This window comes from Panthera onca, chromosome F1 (assembly GCF_046562875.1).
Source record: "Panthera onca isolate mPanOnc1 chromosome F1, mPanOnc1 haplotype 2, whole genome shotgun sequence".
Taxonomy (NCBI): Eukaryota; Metazoa; Chordata; class Mammalia; order Carnivora; family Felidae; genus Panthera; species Panthera onca.
The window spans coordinates 16,087,561-16,103,918 of record NC_138355.1 but is presented as its reverse complement, the minus strand read 5'-3'; positions in this window follow the sequence as shown (position 1 = coordinate 16,103,918).

The window sequence follows — 16,358 nt, the reverse complement described above, 5'->3', positions numbered from 1 at the left end:
GACATCTACCGTTTCATAATATTCTTGCAATCCTTTGTATTTCCGTGGTGTCAATTGTTTTTTTTCTTAATTTTGTTTTTAATGTTTATTTATTCTTGAGACAGAGAGAGACAGAGCGTGAACAGGGAGGGACAGAGAGACAGGGAGACACAGAATCCAAAACAGGCTCCAGGCTCCAAGCTGTCAGCACAGAGCCCAATGCAGGACTCGAACCCATGGACCGTGAGATCATGACCCGAGCCAAAGTCGGACGCTCAACCGACTGAGCCACCCAGGCACCTCTCCGTGGTGTCAGTTGTTATTTCTCCTCTTCCATTTCTGATTTTGTTTATTGGATTCTTCTCTTTCTCTCGATACTGTAGATGTAAGGTTAGGTTGTTTCTTTGAGATTCTTCTTGCTTCCTGAGGTATGCCCGTATTGCTCTAAACTTTCCTCTTAGAACAGCTTTTGCTGCATCTCAAAGATTTTGGATCATTGTGTTTTCATTTTCATTTACCTCCATCGATGTTTTGATCTCCTCTTTGTTTTCTTGGCTTGTTCATTAATTGTTTTGTAGCATGTTATTTAACCTCCATGTATTTTTGTTCTTTCCAAGATTTTTTCTTGTGGATGATTCTTAATATGAGCATAATGCATCACAATTTTCAAAGGATGTTCAAACACCCTATCTCACTTTATTTTCACATGTTGGTAAAGTATACGTATTAGAAGTTTAGGTCTAAAGACATTTACAAGACTCACTTGGTATCATAAAACTAATAAGCTGTGACTGGATCTAGAATATAGAACTCTTATTGCTACCAATGTTAAAAAATAGTATAATAATAATAAGAAGAAGATGTTTAAAATCCATTAAACTTAGTGATTACAAAGTCATTGGAGATATTCATGAGTATAGTTTCTGTAGCATAGTGGTAATAAAAGCAGTTTTAAAAGTCTGTAGTATGTCTCACAGTAAGAAAATGGAAAAAGAAAATTAACTTGAGGATTTTGATAGTAAAATGGAGACAGGTAAAAGATCAGGTTGATGGAGCTGCAGGTCAAGAGCCTGTTTTTAGGTCATAAAATATGAGCATATTGACATGTAATAAGAGAGCAAAAAGGCTAGAAAAACTATATAAGCATGGTATAAAGAGTATCTTCCTGAAGAGTTGTTTTGAGAGAAGAGCAAAATAAAGACAAAAAGTGTCTAAAAAGAGAGAATTTTACCTTAACGTCTCTCTTTAAATTGCATTTTTGAAAAAATACCACAGCCGCAGATTTCAAATTAAAAATACGTGAAGATGTTCTATAGACGTATCTTCTATTCATTCAACAGATGTTGATTAAGTCTCTGCTCTATGGTAGGCACTGTTCACCCTTGGATTTAACTTCTTGGCAATGACTCTCTGAAGTAGTTGTTTCGATCCCCACTTTTCTGATGGGGAAACTGAGTCTATCAAGTCTGTGATTTTCCTAAGGTCTCCCAGCTAACCCAGGGACAGGCCAGTGTCTCACAGGAGCTCTTTCCAGCACATTAACCCCCCTTGCAGAGGATTTACCACCTACTAGGCCAGTAAGACAGGCAAAGTGGGCAATTACTGGATACCCTGGACATACCCACACGGGGGGCTGTGAGGCTCCTATCCACCTGGAGACCATCAGAGGAGGCTTCGTAAAATAAAACAGTTTAAAATATCTCTTTGAGATATTTAAGAAGCTATTTCAAATATTCAGCAAATGTTCTATTTTTAACTGCCTTGTTTTTCTGAAATTCTCACAATGCCTTTGAGAAAGGCGTTGCAGGAAAGAAACTGGTGTTAGCTACTTTGTCCTCTAGTGCAGTTCTTTCTGGAGCCACCATGTGGTATTGTTGTGTAATTAAAATAGCTGCGTCTTCCGGCAACCTGGCCTTCCCTTGCCCAGTTCCAATCTGAGTATCTTCTCTGAATATTACCTGTCAATTCTGTAATAGGTGCTTATATCCTTTCCCTGACGTAGGGCTTTATAAATGTCTACGTTCTTCACTTTCTCTAGAAGCTGAGGGAAATGGCTGGCCAAATAACATTTGTTCAGACAAAAAGCCACTAGGGCATCTGTTCCCCTGTCACTGTTTCAAAGAAAAAGGACACTTGTCTATCTGTGGGCTGGCCGCCTTTTATCACAGCATCACAGGGGATAGCAGTTGTCAGCCCACACTCTGTTGGAGCGACCCCATGGCCAGGGCATAGGATAGCACCACTCGGATGCACTGGCTTGAGCTGGTTCTTTGATGCTCCGCAGCTCTTCCATCATGAAAGCCACATAAAAGCACATGAAAAATTAGGTCTCACATTGTCACCCCCTAAGGGAAAGCTATCGCTGGGGGAGGGCAGTTCATACTGGCTGGGATTTGTGGAAGAACACTGAGCTTTGGAATTTGCACCGGAAGTCCTGGAATCTCCTTGGAAACCTCTGGAAAGGGTTGGGTCTCAAATTTCCCATCTGTCCTTGAAAGATTATCCTTGTTTTCTACCCATCAGGATCACCATCGTTACTGTTTATTAAATTCTTATTGGCTTTACATTATTTTGCTGTCCCGTCTGGATACGCTAAAGGACAATTGCTCAGAATCTGAGATTGTGTTGGAAGTGAAACAACACCTCAAATCAAATGGAAAGGGTGTGCTTAAGGCAAACAACCGTACAACCTCTAATACTTTTGTATTGCTGAGGAGTTTTCAAAGTATCTTCTCGTGCATTATCTCATTCGATCTCACAGCAACTCTGGAAGGCAGGTATGACGTTCAGTGATTTTCCTCAAGTCACCAAGTGACAAAGGCAAGGTGGAACTCGGGCTTCTGATGCTCAGTACGTTGTGTTTCCAGCATGCCTCAGCTACCCAGGCTAAGAGGCAGAATATAACAAACAAATTGTATGCTCAATAAATGGAGTTTGGGACACAAGGCAAGGAAAAGGCATGGCAAGGGACAGAGTATTGGGGAAACAAAGGACAGTGAGATTTCACTGATCAAAATATAGCACATGCTTGGAACTCCCTTTTGGTAGAAATCTCATAAAATGGCTGGGTAGGCTGCAGGGAAGCTGATTCCACAACTTAAGAAAATCTCATCAGCTAATGTTTGTCATGATGTCTTTCATTTGAAAATGTGCTTTGCACATGTGAGTGCCTAATAAATGCTACTTGATAATGACAATGAGGACTGATGAACTGAGATCACCTTTGGCACTGAACTTGTCAGCTTTCACATGAGCTGCATGTGATGAGGCACCCTGCATCCCATTACCAGCTTGCTGAGCATTTGAGTCTGTGATAGTCACTTTTAGAACCCACTGTGGTGGGGGCACAAGGACTGGTAACACGAGGTCATATACACGCAATGCCAATCATCCCGATGAGAACTGAAAAATTCAGTCAATCATCTAGGGATCTATCCACATGACACCAAACATCTGGATCCCTGAGTGTTTCCAGTTTTCACCAGCTTGGTGCCATGTAGATGCTTACACTGACTCATAGAGGCCAGTAATGCTCCAAGATAAATAAACTTTTACATAGCATGGCACATTTGGGGCCACAAGAGTATATTCCATTCATTCCTTCGCTCAGTAAACACATTTGTAAGAGGAAGAACTGTGTGTCACCAATCACTGTTTTGGTACAAGGGACCAAACATATACAAAGTCCTCATGATCTAATTCAGGAAGACAGTGATTATAACACACGGTAATAAAGTCTATCATAGAGACGTAAACAAAATGCCAAGAGAATGCAAAGCGGAAATGAGCTATCTCTGCCTAACAGAGCCTGAAAAGCTCCAAAGATGAGGTAGCATTTGAACCGGGCTTTATGACACGTCAGCAGAGTAGGCGTGGGTGTTCCAGGTGAAAAAGAAAGTCAGGGAGTAGCATATAGGAAGACAAAGACATTCTTAAAAGCACTTTTTAGAAAAAATGAGAAATTAGGAGGGGAGGAGAACTTGAGGTATATTGGCTATACCTTCTCGAGGTCCTGTGCGTTAGAGCACCAGGCTTCAGTCGGCCTCCACCTACACACCTTCCATGAACCAAGAAGTCCTTGGGAAAGAGAACATACTCACTCAGAGCTCATACCCATGCCCTCCCCACCACCCTACCCTTATCCTCTGCAGACCACAGTCTGCTTTCCCAGGGTCAAAATGCCCCTGTCCAAATGGCCCCCAAACACACTGGAGAGCTTGCAAAGGCCTTTCCCCCCAGTCCATCCTTCCAAATGCAGACCGCGCGATTGATGAGAGCACCCACGGGCTGAGATGAAGCCAAAGAGGGTGAGCGTGTGGTCAAGCTTGGATGCATGAGCTAGAGTCCACGTGGTGTGTATGAGGTCCCTCACTCTGTGGCTGAAGCTGAATGTCGGCTGTAACCAGGGGCTGGGAGCAACCACCCCACAAGCTTAAGAGTGGAACTCACAAGAGTCCAGGAAATCTAATTTAGAAGGTAGCCTGCCAGAGTGTTGTAAGGGCAGGGTACTCAATGTGGGATAGTACAGCATGTGTTATTTAACAGTCTGTTACCTTGTTTTATAACTTTTAAATATCTAAATGCCTGTTCTATGAGCTTCCACTGATAGCCTTGACCTGCATTTTATAAATTTTAGAGACAAGTCTGTATTTTGGGGAAACTGGTTAGAGAAGGAGCTGGAGAGAAAGGCTGGATCCAGGCTGTGAAGGGTTTTACATGAAAGGCTTGGCATAGACTTTTCTAAAAACAGATTTGTGAGATGTCAAGTGGCTCAAACTTCCCTCTTTCATATCTTCTCCAACTGCTCCTGCTCTCAGAGATGCCTTTCTTTTCCAAGCTACTATTATGATGATTGGCCACAACATAGAGGTTAGCTCTTAATTAGACTATCGAATTGATTAATGAATATCATCTTAACTCCCCTACCTGACTATTAGCTCTAATGTAAGATAATAAATGTCTAACATTTCTTTTTTATCTTCCATGGATGTCTTGCATAATTTTAGGGTGGTGGTTTTTCTAGCAACTACTTAAGGATTCATTGCACAAAGTTGTTGACGAAAAGCAAATTTCAGGGTCACAACTGAGCCATGTTCTGATGCCAACCTTTTCACATTCCTCTATCCTTTTGGGACTGGCTATACAACTTGCAGCACCCAGTGGAAAATGAGAGTGTGGGGCCTCTTGTTCAAAAATGAAGAATCCCAGGAAGGAGATAGGGCCAAGCCTGGGGTCCTTCCGAGCATGGGGTCCTGCATGATGGCACAGGTATGCTTCCTTTTCCTCACTTAAGACAAGATGCCTTTCCAACAGGCTTTGTTAGTCAACTCAGTGGAAATGGTCTTTATAACTCTTTCCCAAAGTGTGGTTCAGTGGTAGACAATCTGATTTTAGATGGTGCACAGATGGACATTTGTTTAGTGTAATGGTTATGTACCAATGTGTTATGATATATGTAATAGTTATGCAAATAGGCTTTAGGGAAATACAATTTGCACATCAATCAATAACTTCATGTTTATTATTGTTTGGGACAAGGCTAAGTTAAAAAAATGGATTGAATTAAAGAAAAATATTAAGTAAATAAGAGTACGGATGGTATGCAGATGTTGTAGAAAGCATAAGATGATATTTACATGATGGAAGTTTGGAAGCCGTGCAAAACTGAATGGTTAAGGTGTCCTAACGCCCTTATCTATTTGGGTAGCATTCTTGGGCCACACCTGACCTTTGATTTTTTGTCCTGGCAGATCCCTTTTTTGTGTTTTCCTACTTGTCTGGTACAAGGTTTTCCAGTTTTGAAAAAGAAAGTCCACTGAATCTGGAGTCTGGTAGTCCCCAGAAATCCCAGGATCCCACAGTCCTTGATGGAGCCCTTCACCCTACCCTTTCCTTACCCTATTTTGCAGATGGAGAAGACTCTTTTCTAGGGCAGAAAATGGAACCACAAAGCTCTTTCTACCAATTTCGAGTTGACTTTCTGCCCAAGCTTTTGCTCTTCCCAGTTTTAGACCTGTGCATGCAAAATTTTAGCAAAGATCATTCGAGACAACTGCCCGAATTTATACCCTTTATTTAATTAAAATACTTTTGTTTTTTCAATTTTTTTTGAACGTTTATTCATTCTTGAGAGACAGAGCATGAGTGGGGATGGGGTGGAGAGAGACAAAGGGAGACACAGAATCCGAAGCAGCTCCAGGCTCTGAGCTGTCAGCACAGAGCCCGACGCAGGGCTCGAACCACAAACCGTGAGATCATGACCTGAGCCGAAGTCGGACGCTCAACCGACTGAGCCACCCGGGCGCCCCAAATTAAAATACTTCTAAAAGTACAAAATGAAATTCCTAATCTTATTTGATCTTATCAACCTTCCAGGAAAGTGTTAGTATATCTGTATTGCCAAGTGGCTTGCCCCGGATTGCCCAGAGGGCGAGTCTCTGTAGGAAAGCTTGTACATATCTCTTCCAGTTTCCAAATGTGTAATATTTCCACCATCCTTTGCTGGGGCACTTAACACCAGAGCTCCAGGATTCCGTTCTAGAATGAGATTTCTTCCTAAATTTATCCAAGGCCAGTGTTCTACATTCCCAACAGCTATTAATCTTAGGGACTTGGGAACAAGAAATCCAAATTCCTAGGGATTCCCGAAGTCATAAGGTATTCTTAAAATACTTCCCACGTTCTTTATCCTCTGTACTCATCATGGACGTCTAAAAAATGCTTGTTTAATAAATATATTTACTATTGCTGATGAATTTATCAATGTTGATTGTTAACAAGTAAGAGATATTAAGTTTGGTTGTACCAGCAAGAACTATGATCCACAGCAGATATTCAAACAGTAGAGAACATTATTGGGTACTCTTTAAATGAAGTAACATTTGGCTTTTCAAAACAGGATAACGGCAGTACATAGAATCGCATGTCAGTATTATCAGCTGAAGGACTCATTTCACCTCCCCAACTTGTTATTTCTAGAAACGCTATTCCAAGAATTTGTATCAAACATTCCACGTGACTAGACTTACTGATATTTGTTTTATTTACAGGAACGACTCTGTTCGCAGCACAGGGACCGTGGTCCGACCACAAGCAAGGCTGATCAGACTGTGATCTCTCCTGCGTGTTGCCGCCCTCCCAGTGAAGATGCTGCCTTTGCACTTGCCCTCCACACGTCCCGCTTCCCGAGATTCCTTGGACTCAGCAACGTCTCTGCGTTGCTGATCAAGTTTAAATCTCTCAGGAGATAATACATTTCTCGCCATTTTCTTGATTTCTCAGCCTATTTTCCTTGGGATTCATTTAGAAAAGACGATAAAGGTAAAAGATACGCTGGAAGAAATTTCCAAATGAAACACTACCTGTGCCGGGCAGGGATCCAGGATCGCAAGCGTCTGGGCGGAGCCCTTAGGTCAAATTATTTGTGTTCTGAGAAAGAGAAGGGCAACAATTAAGTAAGGTTTTTAAAAGCACTTCCTGTTTTTAAGTAAAGAATGCTTTAAGCCTCATATTAGGTAATAAGCGTTCTACATGGACTTAAAATCCAGCCTTCCCAGGAAGAACTATTATTTAGGAGTTAATTGCTGTTGCTTGTTCAGTCTTTCTGTGGCCGTCAGATTATTGCTGAGTGGGGGCCTCGTAAACAAGAAGCTTCCTAGCCTGTCCTCTCCAGACCAAATGGACATGTGTTTCCCATTTCAACATTTCATTGCCCCAACTGAAAACAAATCAGCTGTGTCTTTGGGATCTGAAGGGGAGAAGGTTGGGATTTATTCCTGGACAAGCCTGAGGAAAACATTACCCTAATGGATGAAATATGTTTGTACTAAAGACTTCTTAGAAGTGTTGAACTGATCTTTCCCAACTCGATCTCCTTTTCTTTGAAAAGAGAGAAAATGCAAGAAAGTCCTTCGGCGCTCTCCTAGAGCTTTGTCCTCAAAGGAAGAGTAATGGATGCAACTTGCTTTGGTTTCGGTAAGCATCAGAAGGAGTGGCCACTGTCTTTGGAGATTATTCACACACCTTTGACAATGTGGTCCAGAAGTCCCATTCTCTGTTGGCCATACACAGCAATAGAAACCCACTTCCTGTTTTCTAAAGCCAAATTCCTCCTTTGGTTCAGTTTTTCCCAAGAAGGCTCTCCCTGATTTCTCAATACTCAATGTGGTCAGCAAGAAAATTGGTGCTGGAAAAAATATTTGACTTTCTGTGTAGAAAATAATGGTCTCCTAAGACTGCAAGCCCACTGTGGAGGAATTTTGGCTTATTTTACCCTGATGGAGCACAGGAAATAGGAAAATAGATTATTTTCCTTGGAAAACCCTGAGTGTGTTTGGTTTAGCAATTGGACAATTTTTAAGAGTTCAAACTGGCCAGCACAACGTGGAGCCACTCTCAAAACGGCGTGTCAGGGTCTGAAGCATAATTAGGAAAATTCATCAACACTAACGGCTTTATTCTGAAATCTATGCGATAGGACTGCCCGGCCAGCACAATATGTGGGTATTTTTCTTTTCCGGGTTTCATTTTGCCATAAAAGGCTTGGAAACGCAAAGAAACTGGAGAGATGGCGTGCCCCACAGGGTCCCCAAGGACCCGCTAGCTAACCAGAAGCTGGCACCTTGCTTGTTTCAGTGCTAGGCCACTCAAGCAGGGAAAGTATGTCAGAGTGGTATAAAAAGTCAATTTAAAATTATCCTGGGGCACCTGACTTTGGCTCAGGTCATCATCTCACAGTTCGTGGGTTCGAGCCCCGTGTCGGGCTCTGTGCTGACAGCTCAGAGCCTGGAGCTTGTTTCAGATTCTGTCTCTCCTGCTCTCTCTGCCCTTCTGTTCACGCTCTGTCTCTGTGTCAAAAATAAATAAACACTAAAAATTTTTTTTAAATAAAAAAATAAATTATCCTCATATAGATACCCAAATCAAACTGAAAATGAATTGTAGAAGTCACTCACAACAAGAAACCTCACTCAAGCTGGTAAGCCTCCATCTGGAGATAGCATGAGGGAACTCTTCTTATTTTAGGCAAGAACAAACCTAGGCTCCCAGAACCAACCTGATTGTCTCTTAGCAGAGACAATTTGAGCAGAATCATCAGGGGTCAGTCTGTGGTTTGCCCTAGATTACCTTCTGGCTTTCCTATTCTGTGGTATGATGTCTTTCTTTTTGAGTTTTAATTTTTTTATTTTTTTTTTAAATGTTTTGTTTATTTTTGAGACAGAGAGAGACAGAGCATGAGCAGGGGAGGGGAAGAGAGAGAGGGAGACACAGAATCTGAAGCAGGGTCCAGGCTCCAAGCTGTCAGCACAGAGCCCAACGTGGGGCTTGAACCCATGAACTGTAGATCATGACCTGAGCCGAAGTTGGATGCTCAACCAATTGAGCCACCCAGGCGCCCCTTGAGTTTTAATTTTTTAAAGTGAGACCGTAGGTTTTCCTTACAATCATCATTCTGTAATGCAAAATGAGAGTTTACGTGGCAAGATGATTCGCATTCGTGTGAAATGTAAGCATATTATCTCATGCTGAAAATCAGATTCAGTTTGTATTTGGTACCAGCATGGTTGCCTTCCAATAGTAGATGGTGCCTAAATTTCAGGAAATTTCAAGGTACGCATACAGATATATTAATCATCAAGAGAAGTATAAATACAAGAATAAGTAATAAGGATTATAATAATGGTTATCATTGCTTATTTGCAGATCCTAGTTCTTGAGGCATTGAGGACAATTCTGAACATATAATATTCTCAGAAGTGATAGTGGGAACTTTGTTTTGGGTCTGGATGTTCCATCAGTTGGTCAACACACACCATGAGTTTAACCATTACTTTGCAGCTCAAGCCATTGATCAACAACGGTTCCTAGATCTCACTTCCTACAAGTCAAACTCTTCACCACAGGGTCGTTCCAGGAGCTTCTGTTTCTGCTACTACATACTTTATTGGTGTCTCTAACTTTTTCTTAGAGTTCTACAGTCAGGCTATTTTTAAATCAACTTTATTGAGGCCATAGTTTACATACAAGAAAATATACTTAGTTTATGCATGTGGTTTGAAGAGCTTCAACAAACGTGTGTAGTCATGTAACTATCATCCCAGTCAAGATAGAGAGAACAGTGCAATCACCTCAAAAAAGATCCCTTGTAATGTTTGCAGTCAATCCTCCCAATTCCATCCCCAGGCAACCTACTGAATTTATACTCCTCCAGATTGGATTTGTCTTTTCTAGAGTCTCACATAATGGAAGCAAACATAGACACTCTTTTATCTGTATCTTCTTGCAGTCAACATGTTTTTGAGATCCATTCGTGTTGTAGCATGAATCAGTAGTCTGGCCTTCTCCCTGCCAAGTAGTATTTGATTGTATATATATACCACACGTATGTTTATTCATTCACCTGTTGTGGGCATGTAGGTGGTTTCCATTGGGGCTATAATGAATCAAATGGCTATAAACAGTTGGGTATAAGTTTTTACATAGCTAAATGTTTTCATTTCTCTTGGATGAAAACCTAGGAGTGGAATTTCTTGGTCACATGGTACTGTATTTTCAGCTTGATAAGAAACTAACACAATGTTCTACAAAATGATTATATCATTTTTCATGTCCACCAGCAATGTATAAGATTTCCAGTTGCCCTACAACCCCACCAACAGTTGGTATTGACAATCTCTTTCATTGTAGCCTTTCTAGGGGGTAGGTAGTGGAAACCACACCAGTGAAAGACATTGCTTTACATAGATTTTGTTCCTTTGGAACTAGAAGTCCACTAACCGGTTATCTAAAATATATAAACAATGAGGACCATTTTGAAATGAATTCTGTGCTTCAAGTCCATGAGCTATTCTTTCAAGTTTTGGGTCATTTGAGATTTTGACAAGCTTACATTTTTTTTTTACCTTCGTACAAGTAACCGATTAAACGATTAAGCAAAAATGGACGTAGTCCCAAGTTCTGAGATAAGCTAATAAAGACAGATAACCTTTGGATATGGTTTCTCAGCCAGTCAAAAATCATATGCAATTGCACTCTGTCATTATCTATCTCATTTTTCTCTGTTGGTTGTTGTTGTTGTTGTTGTTGACAAATGAGAAACTTACTAAAAAAATCCTCTTGGGCATCTTCAACTTTGTAGCTACCAGTCTGAGGATAAAGCCATCAAGTAAAAGAGTACGGAATCCCTACCATACTAAGTTTCTTAATTTGGGGGCACCTGGGTGGCTAAGTCGGTTAAACATACAGCTCTTGATTCAGTTCTGGTCCTGATCCCATGGTTTGTGGGTTCAAGCCCTGCATTGGGCTCTGTGCTGACAGCACAGAGCCTGCTTGAGATTCTCTCTCTCTCTCTCTCTCTCTGTCTCTCAAAATAAATAAACTTTAAACATTTTTAAAAAAAGTTTTCTTAATTTTTAAAAGGTCTTCAAAAAGGAAAGTGACAAGTACTTTAGAATATCCTAACCTACCAGTTTACTAATCCTGCCCATTTAAAAGAGCATAATCAACACATCCTATCCTCTTGTGGTCATATTCACTTTTATCTTTTTCTAGAAAAGCATCCATTCACTAGTTTTCTGGGAAACAAATAAAACAAGACAATAAATTTTAGCAGGGGGCTTGGATTGACCTAAAGACCAAATGCAAACATTACTTCAATAAATCAAGCTGGATTCGCTTTTTAAAAGGATCCTTAAGGAAGTTAGTACTGTTAGAATACACAGCACATTTTCCAAGAAAAATGGAAGGGCACATTTCCACACCATAGTACCCCGTACAGTTACGGATGATAACATCTCAGTAAGTGAGGGTCACACCAGCCTTCAGGAAACCTAGCTGCTTTGCTTCCTTGGTCCTATATAGGCCAAAGCAGGCCTGAGCATAGACTAGACTGAACATATGCCTGAGATTATCAAACTGATTATTATACAATGTCCTATATTATTATTAGGTACAGTTCCGCATAGTACATTCAGAAATCTCCCTCAGCCTCCATAGGTCACCATGAGTTCAGTCCAGGTATGTTCCAAAACTCAATAGAGTGGGATAAAGACAAGGGTCAATTACTGTGATGTCTCCAACAGCCAGACCAGCATCATCATAGACTGCCTGTAGGGCTTCTTCCCTACACACACACAGGGAGAATATCTGTTATCTCCCTTCCTTAAAACTTTGTGATATCTTCCTGGACATATGCTTCTGGAATACCTTCTGCTGTCTATGACTTTCAGATATGGCCTATCATGTTTTCCCATCATATTTCTTTAGTTAATGATAGGATGTTTAACCAATTTATAATGAAAAGGTGGTCTGTATACTGAGTTCTTTGATATTTAAAAATTATTTTATATTGTCAATATTCATAAAAATCAAGCTCATTAGTTGTCTTGTTCAGCTCTTCTGTATGCTTCCTAATTTTTAATCTGCTTTATCATTGGCTGAGAAAAGTACGTTAGAATTTCCAACTGTGATTGTGGATTTTTAAATTTTTTTGTAATGCTGTCATTTTATGTTCTATAAATTTTAAGGTTATGTCATTAAATGTTTAGTGTTCTTTCAAATTGTTACGGCTTCGTGTTGAATTGTTCTTTTTGTCATTATGTAATGATGCTCCCTATCCCTAATGGTGCTTTGCCTTGACGTCTATGTTATCTCTCATTCATGTGGAAAGACTAGGTTTCTTTGGTCTAATACTCATCTGATTTATATTCTCTTCAAAATCCCATCCTTGTGTTTTATGCATCTCCTGTCAATAGCATATACTCGCAGGCTATTTAATGCCATCTGACCACCAGCAATTTATTTCATATTGGCGTGAGATGGGGGAGAGAGGTGTATTCTTTCCTTGGGAGGATGGGGACTGAGTTAGGTACCCAGTGAGAGAGACTGCAGGGTGTGTGGGAGCCAGCCCCAGACTTCAGTTTTTTGAGGCTGAAAGAAGGACATGTCACAATCATTCCCAGGCCCCCATGGTGACTGCTTTTTCCCTCACTGACCCAAAAACAGTTGACTCCAAGAAGACTCTCTGAAAACTCGCTTGGAGCCAGGAAGGCAGAGGTTGGGAGTGAGGAGAAAGAGGGAGGGCCATCCAGGCTGAGGGCAGTTCTCTAGCAGGCTGGCATCTGACACTCCATCCCTGAGGAGAAGGGACATCGCACAGACAAGAACACTAGGGAGACGGAACTGAACTAAAACACTTACAGGGCCTTGTCTTCCCTCAGAAATGATCTCTGTGCTCTAGGGCTTTGTGTCTGAGCTCTTCTGTGTCACTAAAGAGAAAAAAGGAATTCATTGAAACTCTGTAGTCACTGTTCTGTAGAATTGCCATTGGGGTAGGGAGAGGGCTTCTCAACTTCTGGGCGCCATTTTGGTATCCCAGGCAAAACACACACACACACACACACACACACACACACACTCAATTTTTTAAAAGTTTTTATTTAAATTGCAGTTAGTTAACATACAGTGTAACATTTCAGGTGTACAATATAATAGTTTCAGGTGTGCAATAGACTGATTCAACTCTTGCATACAACATCCGGTGCTCAGCATAGCAAGTGCCCTCCTTAATCCCCATCGCCCATTTAACCCATCCCCCCACCCCCCCCTCCTCTGGTAACCATCAGTTTGTTCTCTATGGTTAGGAGCCTGTTTCTTGGTTTGCCTCCTTCTTTCTTTGCTCATTTGTTTTGTTTCTTAAATTCCACATATGAGTGAAATCGTATGGTATTTGTCTTTCTCTGACTGACTTACCTCACTTAGCATAATACTCTCTAGCTCTATCAATGTCCCTGCAAATGGCAAGATTTCATTCTTTCTCATGGCTGAGTAGTACTCTGTTATATATATATATATACATATATGTATATATATATACACACACATATATATACACACACATATATATAAATAATAAGCAAGTATATATATGTATATATGTATATGAATATATATAATATATTATAATATAATATATATAATATTATATATTACATATATTATATATAATAAGCAAGTACATATGTATATGTGTATATGAATATATAATATTATAATATATATTATATATTACATATTATATATATTATATATATATAATAAGCAAGTATATATATGTATATGTGTATATATACACCCATATAAATTTACACACACACATACATATACCACATCTTCTCCATCAATTCATCACCTGAAGGACACCACTTGGGCTGTTTCCATAATTTGACTATTGTAGACAACATTGCTATAAACATCAGGGTACATAGGGTACCTGTATCCCTTTGAGTTAGTATTTTTGTATTCTTTGAGTGCGATTGCTGGATCATAGGGTAGTTTTATTTCTAACTTTTTGAGGAACCTCCATACTATTTTCCACAATGGCTGCACCACTTTGCATTACCATCAACAGTGCAAGAGGGTTCTCCTTTCTCCACATCCTCGCCAACACCTGTTATTCCTTGTGTTGTTGATTTCAGCCATCCTGACAGGTATGAAGTGATATCTCATTATAGTTTTGATTTGCATTTCCCTAATGATCAGTGATGTTGAGCGCATTTCATGTGTCTGTCTGGATGTCTTCTTTGGAGAAATGTCTGCTCATGTCCTCTGTCCATTTTTAATTGGATTGTTCATTTTTGGGGTGTTGGGTTGTGTAAATTCTTTATAGATTTTGGATACTAACCCTTCATCAGATATGTCATTTGCAAATATCTCCTCCCATTCTGAAGGCTGATTGTTTCCTTTGCTCTGCAGAAGCTTTTTATTTTGATATAGTCTCAATAGTTTAATTTTGATTTTGTTTCTTTTGCCTCAGGAGACATGTCTAGAAAGAAGTCAATGTCAAAGAAGTTACTGCCTGTAAAAACACCTCAATTTTAAGAGTAGCTAGGCAACAGGAAAACCATCTTGTGTATACTTGTGGGAAGAACAGTGAGGTCGCCCACATTCTATGCAATATGTTCCCTCTTTTCCTTTCTACATTTTTCCTCCTCCTCTTGCTGCCACACTTCCCTCATCTTTAAATTCCTTCTGCTTTCATGCCACACAGAGAGCCTGGGCCTCCTGACCTTTTCAGGACTCTTTTCGCTGTTTCTGAGTTGCTCCTCGATAACATAGAAGGGAAAGGAAATCCACAAGGGGATTCCAGTAAGATGTTAATGCTTTATGTATGTTGTCTTAGTTTATGAGGTAGGTATCATTGTACAAAAGAAGAAAAAAGACAACTTTTTCTTGTCTTGGGGATAAGCAACTTCCCAAGATCACACTGCAAATAAGTAACCAGGCAGGGACCGGAAACAAGGTCTGTGTTTGCCTCATTACATCCCGTTATCCCCTCAAATTCCCCTCTGTAGAGTTCTCCTCAATGTTTGCAATTCTGCAACAGGATTCTCAGACCCTACACACATACGTCTCTTTTGCCCCCATTCCACGTATCAAAACTATGTCCTATTCTTTCAAGATCATGCAGGAATGATGATGGCTAATAATAACTTCAAGGTATGGGTCACCTGATAGAGACCAGATAATGGATCCTGGAAACTCATATTCTGAAAGCACAAATTTAGGTACAATAGTAAACTGAGGGAGATGTTTTTGGCAGAAATCTTTCGGAGCCATTGACTCTTCAATGCCTAGAAGTTTGGGTGAGTTAAGATATATGCAGGGTTTGGTTTTTTTTTTTTTTTTTGTCTTCTAAAAAATATAACATTCTTCCTCCCCACTTGGCTACAGCAAAGTCTAGAATTACACAAACACACCCACCTCCCATCTTCCCATCTTCCCTTGCCAAGGCGGTAAGATATACATGCCCATTCTTTTCTCTCCACATTTAACAAATTTTGAAACATGATATGCACAGAAAAGTACAAGAGATCAACATCATGAACATGTTGTACTTACCACACAGCTTTTGTTGAACTTTAAGACTTGTCATATTGGCTTCTCAAATTTTTTGTAAGATATTTCAGATGTGTTTGAAGGACCCAGTGTATCTCTCTACCTCCTTACTCAGAAATTGCTTTTCTGAAATTATTATTCTGAAATTGTTTTTCACTCTTACGCGTCTTTTTACATTTTTGCCACATACATTTGTGTTTACAAACAATGCATGATTTTAGTGTGCATTTTTAAGCTTCATGGAAATACGGTCTTACAGCTTTCTGCAACTTATTTTTCCCCCTCAACGTTATGTTTCTGAGAAGGATCCAAGTGGATATGTGTAGACATGGTTCATTCATTTTTTATTTCTGAATAGTATTTCATTATATGAACATATCACAGTTTATTTATTCTCCCGTTGATGGACATTTCATTTGTTTCCAAAATTTTGTTATGACAAGCCATTCTGCAATGAACATTTTTGTTCACGTCTTCCTGTACAC